Source organism: Mobula birostris, chromosome 6 (genome assembly GCF_030028105.1).
Source record: "Mobula birostris isolate sMobBir1 chromosome 6, sMobBir1.hap1, whole genome shotgun sequence".
Lineage (NCBI taxonomy): Eukaryota > Metazoa > Chordata > Chondrichthyes > Myliobatiformes > Myliobatidae > Mobula > Mobula birostris.
In genome coordinates, this window is record NC_092375.1 from 46,975,388 (window position 1) to 46,992,945 (window position 17,558).

The following is a 17,558-nucleotide window of genomic DNA, read 5'->3' on the forward strand; positions in this document are numbered from 1 at the left end:
GATTTTCAGTTGAAATACGAGCATGTATCTTGGGACCATAAGCGCTGTCTTTCATGAATAAAACCCAGACAGTGCTCTTAGTGAAGTTATAATCTACGTTATATCCTGCTTTCATGACCATGATTAGTTAAATTGAAGAAGGAACAGACATACTGCTCTGTCAAGGTTTGGTTTTATAGGCCTTTCAGTGTAAGTTGCATTTATATTTGAGAAAAATCCATATCACCATGATGTTATCTGTGTTGAATTGGTCACTACATACACTACATGTGTTATGGAAGGAAATACAGCTATGGAAACCTTAATAATTCAGTAAATGCTTCTATTGTAAATATGGCTTCAAATTGGTCAATTTACAAGCATATTCATCTTTAAGAATCAACACTGTTTTGGTCTTATCTAAATAACATTAATTAAATGCTAATAAAATTATCATAGAGTTAAGGAACACTTTCTTCAGCTTCCCATTGAGCGTGATGCTAAGATGTGGATCTCATACTATGTGAAAAGCTACAGGAGTTGGTAGTGAGGCTTCTACTGATACTAATTTACATCAACAATTTAGATTAAAAATACTGAGCGCAACTTGGTTGCAACCAAGACAGTGGAATAGATGGTTTTGTGGCAAAGTTTGTGGATGATATGAGGATATGTGGAGGGGTAGGTGGTGCTATGGAAACAATGCGATTGCAGCAGGACTTGGATGAGTTGAAAGAATGGCAAAAAAGTCGCAGGTGGAAAACAGTATAGTCTGTGAGCCAGTAGGGTTTGTCAATACCGTCTGAGGGGAATAATGCTCATAGTGATTTTTGGCAAGGTATACATCTCCAGAGTTAGAAAATATGTGATAGCATTGCACCAGTGGTAGTTTTATGTGTGCTATCATGCATTTTATAACACTACCCTTATAATAAGCATTTCTGAAAAGTAGCCAATATAAAGTACACCATATATATTCAACCTAGTGGTATTTTGTCATCAGTGATCCCCCAACATTGAAATTTGTCACAATGATAGCTGAGTTCAAGCACTTTTCACCAAATTTTGTTATAAAATTCTACATTGAAAACTATGTCATTGGTGGCACTCGCAAAATAGGGCCCAATTTCAGTCGAGTGAATCATTTCATTTTTAGAAAAATATTTGTCTGTTGTTTATTTTGGAAAAGTCAATAAAAACCCTAGGACACATATAATCACATGGATTTGTAGAGAATTTATTCAGGAATTTTTGTATATATTCCATATTAACAGCAGTGCAGCAGAAAATGTGACCCCCCCACCCCCCGCCAGAAGGTAAAAAACCTCATTTGGAGAGATTTCTGGAGTTTTATCAATGTCATGATATTTTCCATATTTTTTTAAATATTTTTATTGAGTTTTCGAAGTGATTACATAGAAAGATAATGTCTACCCTCCCCCCTAAATAGATTAAATTCAAACTTATCTGATCAATGCTTTCGGTGTAATCAAGAAATTGGTACTTTCTTACATTCCACTTGGTCTTGTTCTAAAATTCAACCTTTTTGGATGAATTTAAGAGTCTTATTGGAACAAATTATTGGAACTCAACTTCCACATAACCCTGTATTATTTCTATTAGGTGATATTGAAGGGATAAAACCGAAACTTAAACTGAATAAATATCAGAAAGAATTTATAAAAATTGCATTGGCAGTAGCTAAGAAGGCTATAGCAGTTACTTGGAAATCAGATTCGTATTTAAGTATGAATCGTTGGAACAATGAAATGTCTAGTTGTATTCCACTCGAAAAAATTACTTATAATTTAGGAGATAAATATGATACATTTTTGAATATTTGGCACCCTTATTTACAAAAGATAGGATGGCATATTTAGTTGCTCCGATGATAAAGATGTTGGTCCCTTGGGGAAAGTAATAAATAAATATAATTTATTTTGAATCCCATGGAGCATGTGGAAACCTTCCAATATCCAGGCAGTTCTTCTTTCATTTTCCATATTGTTGTATCAAATCAAAACAATCTTAAGCTTTTGTCATAGCATACAGAATTACAGTACAATAATTCAAATATGGGGTTCCACACGCCATAACCTAGGCCCCATATGGTTGTAAAATGAATATATTTAATCAGACTACTTTCCGTACTTTGTTTTCCATACTGTCATAACCTATTAATAATCATAATAATTTTCCAAGTCTTTCACGCTTTCTACATCTTCATCTGAACTTCCCACACTCTCTGAGATGGATGCCTGGTTCTCACAGTCTGCCAGCCTACACATGTCAATACACCTGAGGCCATTTGCAACACACATACTTCTTGGGAGTGAACATTTTATTTGACAGTTACAGGCCAGTATATCCAGGACGGCATCGGGTGCGAGCTGGCCTTCCATCCAGTGCACCACCAACTGTTCAGCTTCCTCTTCTTTCTCCATCTTCCATCCTTGCCAACAGGGCTTGGCACTTGTGGGTCCTTCTCCAAACGTTATCTCCATAAACTAGCCTGGTAGTTAGCTTGCTGTGCATGTTTTGTTAAGCAGTCTTTGCATGGCGGGAGTTGATGACTTTGGATTTCATCTTTTTTGGCACAGAAAAGGTGATAACTGAGCTCATTGACCTTGGTGGTCGATGCTTTTGGGGCATACAGGAGACATGTAAATGCCTTCAGTTTGTCCATCAGTTCTGGGAAGAGGACCCATTCCTGACCCAACTCTAAAAATGTGTCCTGAGTTTCCCTGTTGCTGGTCAGAAGTTCTAGGGCACTTGTCTTCCCTTTACCTGCAAAAGTGCTTACAGTGTCACATCCTGTATATGCGTGCAACCCGATGAGAGCCCTACAAACCTCTATGCCAGCAGTGGCAGCAACCTTCCTGATGTCTACAAGCCTTGCACGGGTTCTAGTGCCACACTTCTGGAACAATGGGGCCTTAATCTTGTCACAAAATGCTAAAGACATGATAAAGACATCTGTGTCTTCTGAACAGATCACTACAGACTGGTATCCCTCTCTTGTGGCATGGGCAGCATGGAGAAGTAGGTGGCCACCTGCTTCTTCTTGTTGACACTGAAGAGCTGACACCTCCTCACTGTCTTGAGATGTGATTCTGTAACATTTGTCATTCACAGTTGCATACAGAATCTTCTGTAGCTTTGCTCTGTACTCCACCTTCCTCCATTCATGGACTGTGAAGCTAATGAGACTATTTTTGTTACTGACTTTGGTCAGGAAGCTCCTCACCATCTGTGTGCCTGTGATACCTTGCAACTCATGACCAGTCTCTTCACCCTGTATAGACCTTTCACTATTCTTGATAGAGTTCTCTTTGTATGTGTCGAACACAACATCTATTCTGCTACTCTGACTGCCTTCCCTCAGAGCCATACCCAGAATTGTTGTGGCAACATCTCTGAAAGTAACTTGATCACCTTTCACTCTTTGGACCAAGTTCATTCCATCAACCACTGTAGCAGAAATTCCTGGGAGTTTCTCTTCCACTGCTACATTTTTCTGCAAGTTTGTGGCTAAAGTAGCTTTATTTGTCTTTCTCAGCAATCCTTCTGGTGTGGACAGGGCCTAGGGCAACGGTCCAAGGGGATGAGAAAGGATATCCTCCATACGTAGACTGCACCCTTGTGCCATCACTATGATGCGTCCAAACAAAGACCTGTCTGCTTTAAAGATGGTCACCCTCCCATTTGATTTCACTTCTCTCTTCTTACACATATCACTGAATGTTTTCAGCTTGTTGGTTTTCACTGGGTCATGGAATTTCTTTGCTGGTGGGTCTTCCTCTTGTCTGTCATCCTTGAAGGTTGCATAGCATTGCTTAGTCATCGTCATAGTCATAGTCATACTTTATTGATCCCAGGGGGAAATTGGTTTTCGTTACAGTTGCACCATAAATAATAAATAGTAATAGAACCATAAATAGTTAAATAGTAATATGTAAATTTATGCCAGTAAATTATGAAATAAGTCCAGGACCAGCCTATTGGCTCAGGGTGTCTGACCCTCCAAGGGAGGAGTTGTAAAGTTTGATGGCCACAAGCAGGAATGACTTCCTATGACGCTCTGTGTTGCATCTCGGTGGAATGAGTCTCTGGCTGAATGTACTCCTGTGCCCACCCAGTACGTTATGTAGTGGATGGGAGACATTGACCAAGATGGTATGCAATTTAGACAGCATCCTCTTTTCAGACACCACCGTGAGAGAGTCCAGTTCTATCCCCAAAACATCACTGGCCTTACGAATAAGTTTGTTGATTCTGTTGGTGTCTGCTACCCTCAGCCTGCTGCCCCAGCACACAACAGCAAACATGATAGCACTGGCCACCACAGACTTATAGAACATCCTCAGCATCGTCCGGCAGATGTTAAAGGACCTCAGTCTCCTCAGGAAATCGAGACGGCTCTGACCCTTCTTGTAGACAGCCTCAGTGTTCTTTGACCAGTCCAGTTTATTGTCAATATGTATCCCCAGCTATTTGTAATCCTCCACCATGTCCACACTGACCCCCTGGATGAAAACAGGGGTCACCAGTACCTTAGCTCTCCTCAGGTCTACCACCAGCTTCTTAGTCTTTTTCACATTAAGCTGCAGATAATTCTGCTCACACCATGTGACAAAGTTTCCTACCGTAGCCCTGTTCTCAGCCTCATCTCCCTTGCTGATGCATCCAACTATGGCAGAGTCATCCAAAAACTTCTGAAGATGACAAGACTCTGTGCAGTAGTTGAAGTCCGAGGTGTAAATGGTGAAGAGAAAGGGAGACAACCAATCTCATACGCCTTCATCAGGTCGGAGGCATTGTCCTTGGGGGCTGCCTTTGCCGTAGAGATGTTAATGAGGTCCTGCTTCTTTGCACTGGGTTGACCCATTCATGTATAAGGCACTGCTGAAACTGCTTCTTCATCTTTCTGGCTTCTTGGCCGCTGTAGCTCACATGACAAAGCTCTGATTTGTTGCCTTGCACCATCTCCCTTAACTGTCCCAGGAATGCACTGCAGTGCTCAGCTGTTATGTAGTAACGCTTGATAGCTCCAGCATTCAGGCTGAACCGTGATGTGCCTCCAGGAGTCTGTGTGTCTTTGTTCACTGTGGCTTCAATAGCCTGGTCCACAGGGATCTGCCCAAAGGGGTTGTTACTTATACTTTATACTTTATTGTCACCAAACAATTTGTACTAGAATGTACAATCATCACAGTGATATTTGATTCTGCGCTTCACACTCCCTGGATTACAAATATTAAATAACGGGCCAGATCCCGTTCAGGATCCATTCAGCAGTCTTATCACAGTTGGAAAGAAGCTGTTCCCAAATCTGGCCGTACGAGTCTTCAAGCTCCTGAACCTTCTCCTGGAGGGAAGAGGGACGAAAAGTCTGTTGGCTGGGTGGGTCGTATCCTTGATTAACCTGGCAGCACTGCTCCGACAGCGTTCGGTGTAAAGTGAGTCCACGGACGGAAGATTGGTTTGTGTGATGTGCTGCACCGTGTTCACGATCTTCTGCAGCTTCTTTTGGTCTTGGACAGGACAACTTTCATACCAGGTTGTGATGCACCCCAGAAGAATGCTTTCTACCGTGCATCTATAAAAATTAGTGAGGGTTTTAGGGTACAGGCCAAACTTCTTTAGTTTTCTCAGGAAGTAAAGGCGCTGGTGGGCCTTCTTGGCAGTGAACTCTGCTTGGTTGGACCAAGTCAGGTCATTTGTGATATTGACCCTAAGGAACTTAAAGCTTTTGACCTGTTCCACTTGCGCACCACAGATGTAAATGGGGTCGTGCGGTCCGCTACTCCTCCTGAAGTCAACAACCAATTCCATCGTCTTGCTGACGTTGAGGGATAGGTTATTGTCTTCGCACCATGTCGCCAGGTTCTTAATTTCCTCTCTGTATTCAAACTCATCATTACCCAAACTGCACTGAGAATTGGCCTATCCTGAAGGTCTCAGACACAGAAGGATTCTTCTCTAGGAGGTTCATCATCTGAGCAAAGTAAGGGGACAGGTACCTGGCATAATCCATCTTATCATAGGCAAAGCACCATGGGATCATGGTTCTTATAGCATGGAGGTGCAACTGCCAGTCCCCCTCACAGACAGCTAGCACCGCTGCAACGCTATCACATATTTTCTAGCACTAGGGGTGTATATCTTGCCAAAAATCAATATAAGAATTATTCCCCCCAGATGGTATCAGTGGCCCAAATTTGGGGTCCTGGCTCACGGACTATTGGGAAAGGTATGATAATGCATTTTGGTAAAAGAAGTCCTCCAGCAAGACTCTTCCCAGAAGGTTAATTCACAGGTTGAGTCTGTGGTAAAGAGACCAAATGCAATGTTGGCATTTGCTTCAAGGGGAATAGAATATAAAAACGAGATAATGCTGAAGACATTAGTCAAGCTACATGGAGTATTGTCAACAGTGTTGGGCCCCTTATCTCAGAAAGGATGTATTGGCATTGAAGAGAGTCCAGAGGAGGTTCAGGAGGATGATTCTGGGAATGAAGGGGTTAACATATGAGGAGCATTTGGCAGCTTCGGGTCTGTACTCACTGGAATTTAGAAGAATGCAGTGAGATCTCATTGAAACCTACTGAATGTTGAAAAGACTAGATAAGGTGGATATGGAATGATGTTTCCTCTGGTGGGGGTATCCAGAACTAGAGGGCACAACCTCAAAATTGAGAGGCAACCTTTTAGAACAAAAGTAAGGAAGAATTTTTTTAGCCAAAGAATGGTGAAATCTATAGAATGCTCTGCCACAGACTGTGGTGGAGGCCAAGTCCATGGGTATATTCAAAGTAGAAGCTGATAAATTTCAGATTGGTCGGAGCATCAGGGATATGGTGAGAGGGCAGGTGTATGGAGTTGAATAGGATCCAGGATCAGCCATGATGAAATAGCAGAGTGGACTTGAAGAGCTGAATAGCCTATTTCTGCTCCTGTGCCTTATGGAACTCTGGAAAATAATCATATAGAAACCATAGAAACCGTAGAAAAACTACAGCACAGAAACAGGCCTTTTGGCCCTTCTTGGCTGTGCCGAACCATTTTCTGCCTAGTCCCGCTGACCTGCACAGGGACCATATCCCTCCATACACCTCCCATCCATGTATCTGTCCAATTTATTCTTAAATGTTAAACAAGAACCCGCATTTACCACCTCGTCTGGCAGCTCATTCCATACTCCCACCACTCTCTGTGTGAAGAAGCCCCCCTAATGTTCCCTTTAAACTTCCCCCCCCCACCCTTAACCCATGTCCTCTGGTTTTTTTCTCCCCTTGCCTCAGTGGAAAAAGCCTGCTTGCATTCACTCTATCTATACCCATCATAATTTTATATACCTCTATCAAGTCTCCCCTCATTCTTCTACGCTCCAGGGAATAAAGTCCTAACCTATTCAACCTTTCTCTGTAACTGAGTTTCTCAAGTCTCGGCAACATCCTTGTAAACCTTCTCTGCATTCTTTCAACCTTATTTATATCCTTCCTGTAATTTGGTGACCAAAACTGAACACAGTACTCCAGATTCAGCCTCACCAATGCCTTATATAACTTCATCATAACATTCCAGCTCTTATACTCAATACTTTGATTAATAAAGGCCAATGTATCAAAAGCTCTCTTTACGACCCTATCTACCTGTGACGCCACTTTTAGGGAATTTTGTATCTGTATTCCCAGATCCCTCTGTTCTACTGCACTCCTCAGTGCCTTACCATTAACCCTGTATGTTCTACCTTAGTTTGTCCTTCCAACATGCAATACCTCACATTTGTCTGTATTAAACTCTATCTGCCATTTTTTAGCCCATTTTTCCAGCTGGTCCAAGTCCCTCTGCAGGCTCTGAAAACCTTCCTCACTGTCTGCTACACCTCCAGTCTTTGTATCATCAGCAAATTTGCTGATCCAATTTACCACATTATCATCCAGATCATTGATATAGATGACAAATAACAATGGACCCAGCACTGATCCCTGTGGCACACCACTAGTCTCAGGCCTCCACTTGGAGAAGCAATTCTCTACTACCACTCTTTGGCTTCTTCCATTGAGCCAATGTCTAATCCAATTTACCACCTCTCCATGTATACCTAGCGACTGAATTTTCCTAACTAACCTCCCATGCGGGACCTTGTCAAAGGCCTTACTGAAGTCCATGTAGACAACATCCACTGCCTTCCCTTCACCCACTTTCCTGGTAACCTCCTCGAGAAACTCCAATAGATTTGTCAAACATGACCTACCACACACAAAGCCATGTTGACTCTCCCTAATAAGTCCCTGTCTATCCAAATGCTTGTAGATTCTGTCTCTTAGTACTCCCTCCAATAACTTACCTATTACCGACGTTAAATTTACCGGCTTATAATTTCCCGGATTACTTTTTGATCCTTTTTTAAACAACAGAACAACATGAGCCACTCTCCAATCCTCCGGCACCTCACTTGTAGACAGCGACATTTTAAATATTTCTGCCAGGGCCCCTGCAATTTCAACACTAGTCTCCTTCAAAGTCCGAGGGAACACCCTGTCAGGACCCAGGGATTTATCCACTTTAATTTTCCTCAAGACAGCAAGCACCTCCTCCTTTTAAATCTGTACAGTTTCCATGATCTCACTACTTGTTTCCCTTAATTCCATAGACTTCATGCCAGTTTCCTTAGTAAATACAGACGCAAAAACCCTATTTAAGATCTCCCCCATTTCCTTTGGTTCCGCACATAGCTGACCACTCTGATCTTCAAGAAGACCAATTTTATCCCTTACAATCCTTTTGCTCTTAATATACCTGTAAAAGCTCTTTGGATTATCCTTCACTTTGATTGCCAAGGCAACCTCATGTCTTCTTTTAGCCCTCCTGATTTCTTTCTTAAGTATTTTCTTGCACTTCTTATACTCCTCAAGCACCTTATTTACTCTCTGTTTCCTATACATGTCATACAACTCTGTCTTCTTCTTTATCAGAGTTGCAATATCCCTTGAGAACCAAGGTTCCTTATTCCTATTCACCTTGCCTTTAATCCTGACAGGAACATACAAACTCTGCACTCTCAAAATTTCTCCTTTGAAGGCTTCCCACCTATCGATCACATCTTTGCCAGAGAACAACCTGTCCCAATCCACGCTTTTTAGATCCTTTCTCATTTCTTCAATTTGGCCGCCTTCCAGTTCAGAGCCTCAGCCCTAGGACCAGATCTATCCTTGTCCATGATCAAGTTGAAACTAATGGTGTTATGATCACTGGAACCAAAGTCTTCCCCTACACAGACTTCCGTCACTTGTCCTAACTCGTTTCCTAACAGGAGATCCAATATTGCATCCCCTCTAGTTGGTCCCTCTATATTCAGTGTGAAACTTGACAAGCAATATAAGCTGGGTAAAATCCACAAGTGGATGTCAGTCACTGAACATTCGATGAAAAAGAGCAACTCTTAGCTATTTTGAAGAGTGATCATCCAGTTGGAGTGAAATTCAAACAGATCTTTGGATAGTGATTTATTTATCTAATTGTAATGCGCTGTAAGGTTTCATTGCTAATGTAATGGCCTCTCTGTAATGTTTCACTGCTAGGTAATGGTTTCCCTGGAGCAGCAATGTTTGGGTTATGACTAGAGATAACGGCACCTTTGGAATGTATGCTAGACAATGAGAGGCATGTTGTTCTTTCTTGTGGGTCTGGGAGCAAGGATTTCGCGGTCTTTTGTTGGTGAGAAATTAAAAGAAGAGACGTGAGTGGAGACCGCCAGACGGAGTGGACTAGGAGCGAGGGTCCGAGGGTCGGCGATGCTTGGAGGAGGTTGATGGGAAACGACTGGATGAAATCGTGAGCTCCAACATGCACACTAGACTGTTACATTAAAATGGGCCCTTTTGCTTTTTACTTTCTTTACTAACCCTATAGTCAGATTATGTTTTATAAAGTTCACTCGTTTAATTGCATATGGTGTGCTGTCTGATATTTTGTGATTTGGATTTGTAACCAAGCAACACATCACACAGCATCCACACAAATGAGATTTCTCAGTTTGGTTGGGCCAGAGGCTGTCTTCCCCTAGACAAACATGTGCTGACCGAACCTAAGGGTTACAATGGTGGGGATATTGTTCAGGGATTGATTCCATTGGATGCTGTGTGATTGCCTTGAGCATTGAACCAGTGGGATGTGTATTTAAGCCTGTGCTGGGATGGAGCAGTGGTGCACCTCTGTGGGGTTACCTGTAATTAATGCATATGTGATGAGTGGGGTGGATATTCATACCCTGGATGAATTGTTAATTTAATTTTTGCATACCGTTAAAGCTGTTGGCAAAGTTGCGGATGTAGCATGAAGATTTGATAAAATGGCGGGCTCAGACCTCGTTTTAGTTCAGACGAGCACTGACGTAACGGCGGTGGAACTGCCTGCTTCTATCTGTGCCCCAGTTGAGGCGGGGCCATAGCCTTGTCCATACTGTCAGGGAGGAAGAGGAGGTAGTAGGGCGGGCCGAGTCACAAGTCTACCTTCCTGTAGCTGGGGGCAGAGACTTCAAAGACGGGGTTCTAGTCTTTCTGAGGAGTGAGTGGAAGGATTGGTCGGATTTGGAATGTCTAATTAGTCCCCATCTCCCAGTGAAGAGTGAGAGTTCTGAGTTGGCATCAGCCCTTACTTCTCTGGTGAATAAGTGGCCCAGTGCACAGGCAGAGGGTCCCCACTGGAAGATAAGGATATTCTCCGGATTAACACCCAGCCCCGAGGGGGAATAGGAGTATGAGACGTGGGCGGAGCAGACCTCTCAGTTGTTAGATGAGTGGCAGTGCTCTGATGACATAAGTGACAAAGATTGGTTGAGAGTTTGAAGGGGTTGGCTGCTGACATGGTAAGAGCTGTGAAAACACACCAATCCTCAGCTAATCTTGCCAATTATCTGGGTGCATTGGAGAGCACTTTTGCTATGGCAGGATTTCAGAACGTGTCGAGAAGGGGGAGAAGCTTTCTGCTTACATTTTTCAGCTGGAGAGGCAGCTAAATTGTTTGCAGCACAGAGGGGTCATTCATGCGGCTGAGGTGGGTAAGTTAAGGATGGACCAGATAGCCAAGGGCGCCCAGTCCCAGGACATGGTTGCTTGGGGTCTCTGACAGTCCTGTAAAATGTACCCCACTCCTCCTTTGCTGAGCTGATTAGAGAGGTACAGAAGGAGGAGGAAGCATCGGAGGCGTGGGAGGGTTCTGTCAGCCAGGTACAGTCCTTGGTAGTAGCCCCTTGTGGTGAAGTGATCCCAGGGGATAGTAAAGGAGATTGTGGCAGAGCTGAGAACTGAGATGTCCCGGGTGTTATCAGCAGGTGGGGACACCCTGTATGATAGGACTTATAGAGAGGGGGACCCCTTAAGAGAACGGACTACGCAGAGGGCTGCAGATGCCGGGATTCTGCGAGAAGTGGGGCGGCCGGTATCATCTGCTATAACTGTGGTGAAGAGGGACACTTCAAGCGGGAGTGTGAGCAGCGGGAAGCCCCTCAGAGATTGAGCCCCCGGGTACATAGGCAGGGAGAGGTGTCGGGAAACTTCGAGGAGACCCAGTGAGGAAACAGCCTAGTGTCTCTGGGGGAACACCAGCAACATGTCAAGGAACCCCCCCCAAAAGTGAAAGACCCTATTCCTGAAGGCTTAGTGGGACCATGCTCCGGTGTGTCACTAAGCATAGAGGGTATTTATGCTAAAGCCATACTTGACACCGGGTTGCAGGTCATGTTGTATCATTTGCTTTACAACCAGTATCTGAAGCATTTACCATTGACTGGAGATCTGGGGTCATTCCTAGAGTGCCTGAGGGCAAGACCGTCTCAGTGAATGTTCTGGAAGACCATGAGGGAGAGTTGGGATTTCCTGCTGGGGATCCGGTGAGGCACGAGCTGCAGAAGCCCTAGGTTGTACATGCGAGCAGGATGGCAGTGATTATCAGGAACACTACAAAGATGGAGGCCTCTTTCAAGCGGGGGATGCCCCTGGCGCATCTGTTCCCGGTGACAGTAATGACTAGTGTCCCTGTGATACAAGCCGGGAGAAACTATTGGAAAAAGAGGGGAAGTTGACAGCTGAGCCATTCAACTTCGGGGACTCCTCAGTGCCTGCAGAATGGAAGAGCAGGTTGGCAGAGAAGATGTTGAAGCTGGAAGATGTCTTTTCCACTGATGAGTTTGATGTGCATTGTTCGAAGAGCACTCGTCACACTATCCGGGTGACCAAGGACACCCCTTTTAGAGAAAGGTCATGAAGACTGGCCCCTGCAGATGTGGAAGACATTTGGCAGCATTTGTATAAGTTGAAGGAAGCTGGGATCATCACTGAGTCCCGAAACCCCTATGCATCCTCAATAGTAGTGGCCAGGAAGAAGAATGGGAAGGTATGAATGTGTGTGGACTATAGGACTCTGAACAGGCATACCGTCCCTGACCAGTATATGGTCCCAAGGATCGAAGACGCGCTGGCCTGTCTGAGTGATGCGAAGTGGTTCAGTGTGCTGGATTTGAGGAGTGGATATTACCAGATCCCCATGAGTGAGGCTGAGAAAGAGAAGCTGGCATTTATATGTTCCCTGGGTTTCCTCCAGTTCGAAAGGATGCTCCTGGGCATATCGGGAGCCCCTGCAACCTTCCTGTGTGTCATGGAAAAGACGGTGGGAGATATGAACTTGCTTGAGGCATTAGTGTATCTGGATGGCCTTATAGTGTTTGGATCCACCCTGGAGGAACATGAAGCGAGGCTACTGAAGGTGCTCGGCTGCCTGAAATCTGAAGTGTTAAAACTTTCCCTAGACAAGTGCCAGTTCCGCAAAACGTCTGTTAGCTATGTTGGGCACATAGTTTCCTGCGATGGAGTAGCTACAGATCCGGCTAAGGCAGAGGCGGTGACCACTTGGCCAAGACCCCCGACTCTGAGCACTCTGCACTCATTCCTCGGGTTCTGTGGTTACTATCGGAGGTTTGTGAAAGGCTACACAAAAGTGAGTTGCCCATTGAATCAGCTTCTGTGTGGTTATCCTCCCTTGGGAAAGAAAGGTAGGGGGAAAAAGGATGGGAGGGTGGAGAGTATCTTATCCCATCAGAGCCCCTTGCACCAAGGTAGCATGTAAAATGTGAAGAGGCCTTTGAGTTGCTGAAGGAGCTGCTGATCCAGACGCCAGTGCTGGCTTTTGCGGACCCCTGAGTGCCGTATGTACTGCACATGGATATCAGCCAAGAGGGCTTGGGGGGTGTCCTGTATCAAGATCAGGGCACCGGGTTGAGCCCCGTTGTGTTTGTCAGCCAGAGTCTGTCACTGTCCGAGAAAAACTGTCCCATGCACAAGTTGGAATTTCAGGCGTTAAAATGGGTGGTGGTATATAAGGCGATTGACTACCTCTACAGGGCCAAGTTTGAAGTAAGGACGGACAACAACCCCCTAACTTATATCCTGACCTCGGCGAAACTGGATGCCACAGGCCATCGGTGGTTGGCAGCATTGTCTACCTATCATTTCAGCTTGAAGTACCAGCCGGGAAGCCAGAACAATGATGATAATGCTTTGTCCCAACGGGTGCATGAAGAACTGCACAGGGATGAGGAGTGGAAGAGCGTTCCTGCCCCTGGGGTGAAGGCCATGTGTCAGCTTGTCACCACCGTGAAGACAGAAGAAAAGGAGAGGCAGGATCAAGCGGTGGATCAATTGGGAGCTTCTGATGACGCCTTCCCCCAAGTTTATTGTAACCTGAGTGCTTTGAAGACAAATCAGCTGCCGGAATTGAGTTCTGGGGAAGTGGCAGCTGCTCAGTGAAATGATCCAGGCATCGGTATCATTTGGTCAGCGTCGAAAAGGAAGCCAGGACTCTGGCGGAGAAGACGAAACATGCGTCTGTGCCTCCATTACTGAGAGAATAGCCTCGGTTGGAGTTGCTGAACCAGATCTTACACTGGGTCACGTCACCCCCGGACTGACCTCTGCGTTACCAGCTGGTTCTACCGGAGAAGTATCGGAGGATTGCATTGAAGTCACTTCATGATGATTCTGGACATTTGGGGGTAGAAAAGACCTATGGATTGCTCAGAGACTGGGGCAGATGAAGTCGGAGGTCGAAGAATACTGCAAGTTGTGCATTCAGTGCATCCAGTGGAGGACACTGCCTACATGGGCAGCTCCCTTTCCCACTTGCAGGGTGCAGGGCACTGGACCTGGTGTGTATGGATTTCCTGTCAATAGAACCCGATGCCAGCAACAGGCGAATGTCTTAGTCATCACGGACCACTACACCAGATATGCTCAGGCTTTTCCTACCAAGGACCAGAGGGAGTCTACGGTGGCCAAAGTGTTATGGAAGAAGTATTTCATTTACTGTGGCCTTCCCAGGCAGATACATAGTGATCAAGGACAGGATTTCGAGAGCAGGCTCATCCATGAGTTATTGGGCGTGCTTAGAGTCGACGACCATGCCCTATCATCCGCAGGGTGATTCTCCAGCCCGAGAGGTTTAATTGGATCTGCTAGACATGCTCGGGACCCCGGAGATCAGCAAGAAGAACAGGTGGGGTCAACATATTGGACATCTGGTTCAGTTATAACTGTACTCAAAATGAAGCTACTGGATACTTAACCATATTATCTGATGTTTGTGCACGAGGCAAGGTTGCCTATTAACCTTTGTTTTGGGATTGACGAGGGTGACTTACCACCAAAGACTTATCTGAAGTATATGTCTGACATGAAAAGGGCTTATGAATTAGCTGGGGTCATGGCTGCCAGGCAGAATCAAGGAAATAAGAGGAGGTATGATCAAAAGGTGAGGTTCTCCCAACTCCTGCCAGGAGACCAGGTTCTCGTAAGGCAACCTGAGAAACATAAATTGGCGGACCGCTGGGCGACTAAGTTGTACGTGGTGGAGGGTCAAATGCCAAACCTACCAGTTTTCTGGGTGAAACCAAAGGATGGGAATGGGCCTGTCAAGATTCTCCATCAGAACCACCTGCTGCCCCTGGGACAAGAGGTGCAGGTAGACCCAGAGCCCAACCCAGAGCCTACACCTAGTAAGAGGACTCTGCGGAAATGCAGGGCCCACAGCAGGAGAGGTTAGGCCGGCCCCCACCCCTGAGAGGGATACTGATTGAGAGGATGAGGACCTGGATGTGTGGTATATGCTGCCATTTGCTAACTCCCCATTGATTGAGGAAGAGACTTACAGCCATTCTCTCGCTGAGTCAGGGGAAGTTGGGAGGTGGGGGAGGCTATCTGTGGGCAGCCTGGGTTGCAACAGGACCCTGCTGGGAATGAAGCGGGGCTTGGCCACGGGATAGAGGGGTCAAAGTTGCAGGTGGGCACGAGTGATAGGTTGGGGGAGGCCTTGCCAGGTAGGCAGGAAGTATCCCCAGTAGTGTCTGAACCTGAAGAGTTAGGTGAGGGGGTACAGAGGTCTCAGGGAATTAGGAGACCGTTGGATAGGCTGGGCTATGTAGCGCTGGAGGAACAGAATGAGACCCTTACCATTTGGAGGAGCTATGTCACTGCCTTTTGCACCTGGATTGGACTTTGTGTTTTGCCGGAAGGGTTGCCGAATTATCCCAATGTCATGAGGATATGACTAAATTTGGTGGGGGGAGAATGTAATGCTCTGTAAGGTTTCACTGCTAATGTAATGGCTTCTCTGTAATGTTCCACTGCTGAGGTAATGGTTTCTCTGGAGCAGCAATGTTTGGGTTATGACTAGAGATAATGGGGCCTTTGGAATGTATGCTAGCCAATGAGAGACATGTTGTTCTTTCTTGTGGGTCTGGGAGCAGGGATTTCGCGGTCTTTTGTCAGTGAGAGATGAAGAGAGAAGACGTGCGTGAGCCCGCCAGGTGGAGTGGACTAGGAGCGAGGGAGCGAGGGTCCGAGAGTCGGCGATGCTCGGAGGAGGTTGATGGGAAACGACTGGATGAAATCGTGAGCTCCAACGTGCACACTAGACTGTTTCATTAAAATGGGCCCTTTTTCTTTTTATTTTCTTTACTAACCCTATGGTCAGATTATGTTTTATAAAGTTCACTTGTTTAATTGCATATGGTGTACTGTCTGATATTTTTTGGTTCGGATCTGTAACCAGGCAACACATCACGCAGCATCCACACAAGTGAGATTTCTCAGTTTGGCTGGGTCAGAGGCCGTCTTCCCCTAGACAAACATGTGCTGACCGAACCTAAGGGTTACATAATAGATGTAGTACTAGGAATAGAAAGATTATTCAGTAAATAAAGTGCAAGTGTTAGAATGTAGGCTGGACATTTTTCTATTGTTTTGGTCATACTGTGAACGTGGTGTTGCATTTCACTGAAATTTGTTGACGACCCTAGGCTTCACAAAGAACAGCTTTTCTCTGGCAACAAGAGAAAAAGAGGGTAGGCTTTCTATTGGCCCTTGTATGTTGTATCAAATTGTATACATGCTTCTGAGGAACTTGAACCCAGGACTGTATACTCTCAAAGTTGCTGAATTTAATGCAATGTATAATTTTATTTCCCATTTTGGTACCAGTATGATTAATTGTGTCTATTAACAAGTCCCTTCTGTGTTTACAACTTCACATTTGAGTAATTTGGGTGAAATTTCCATCCATGCCACAGCAATGGTTCATAAGACATCTCCAGTACTTGGATGATATCTTACAGTTAAACTTTGGAAAAACTAAAACTGTCCACTTCAATTTCCCTAACCTTGGTTCTGAATACAGTCCCTTCAATTTGAAACTATTATATCTGATCATAACTGTGCCATCTTATTTGACCTTGATTGGTGGTTTGGCACTGTAACTTTGTCATAAGATCCCTATTTCTACTTCCATAACTTTGCCAGATTTTGTCCATCTGCAGCTCAAGTACACATCCATGCATTCGTTATCTCTAAGCCCAACAAATCTATTGTGCTTGTGGCAGCATTTAATTCCTCTGCCTTCATCAATCCAAATCACATGCTGGGTTAGTATATTGGAGGCTCACCTCATGATCACTGACTACCCATTTCCACAATCCTCCAATTAACATGCTACTCCTTACTAAATGATGGGACAAAATACACATGCACCTGAAAGTTCATCCTGGACATTATAGTGTGTCAGTGCACTGTACTTTGCCTCCAAGATAGGCAGTGTGTAGCATGCTACAAATCAAGCTGGATTTGGCTCTCTGGCCAGACTTGCTATCCACAGACCCACCCACTTACCATTACCTAGATTAGAGACAGACTTGCATTAAAGGTGACCCATTGCATTCACAAGGCAATATGAAGCCCCTGCAACAAGTCAACTTGAGCAGGATATATATACTGAGTCACTCTTATGAAGCACCTCAAGAAACTGTCTCTCATCAAATCCAAAACTATAATCATGTTGAAAGACATTTTAAAATCATAACAGATGTAAATGAGTTGTAACAATTAACGCTGTAATAAAATTAATGAATAACACATTGAAAGATTAAGAAACAATTAACAACTAAATGTTTTAAATTGCTTCTCATTTCCAGGCCAGAATTCCCATTGAAATAAATGGGACCCCAGTTTTGAATGACGGTTAAAATTAAC

The 17,558-nt window shown here is 44.7% G+C and overlaps 1 protein-coding gene across 7 annotated transcripts in view; it reads left to right on the plus strand.

Annotated features, from left to right (window-relative positions):
• The window catches only part of dcaf6 (ddb1 and cul4 associated factor 6), a 175,882-nt gene that overhangs the window by 129,972 nt on the left and 28,352 nt on the right, over positions 1-17,558 (plus strand). The window lies entirely within an intron of this gene.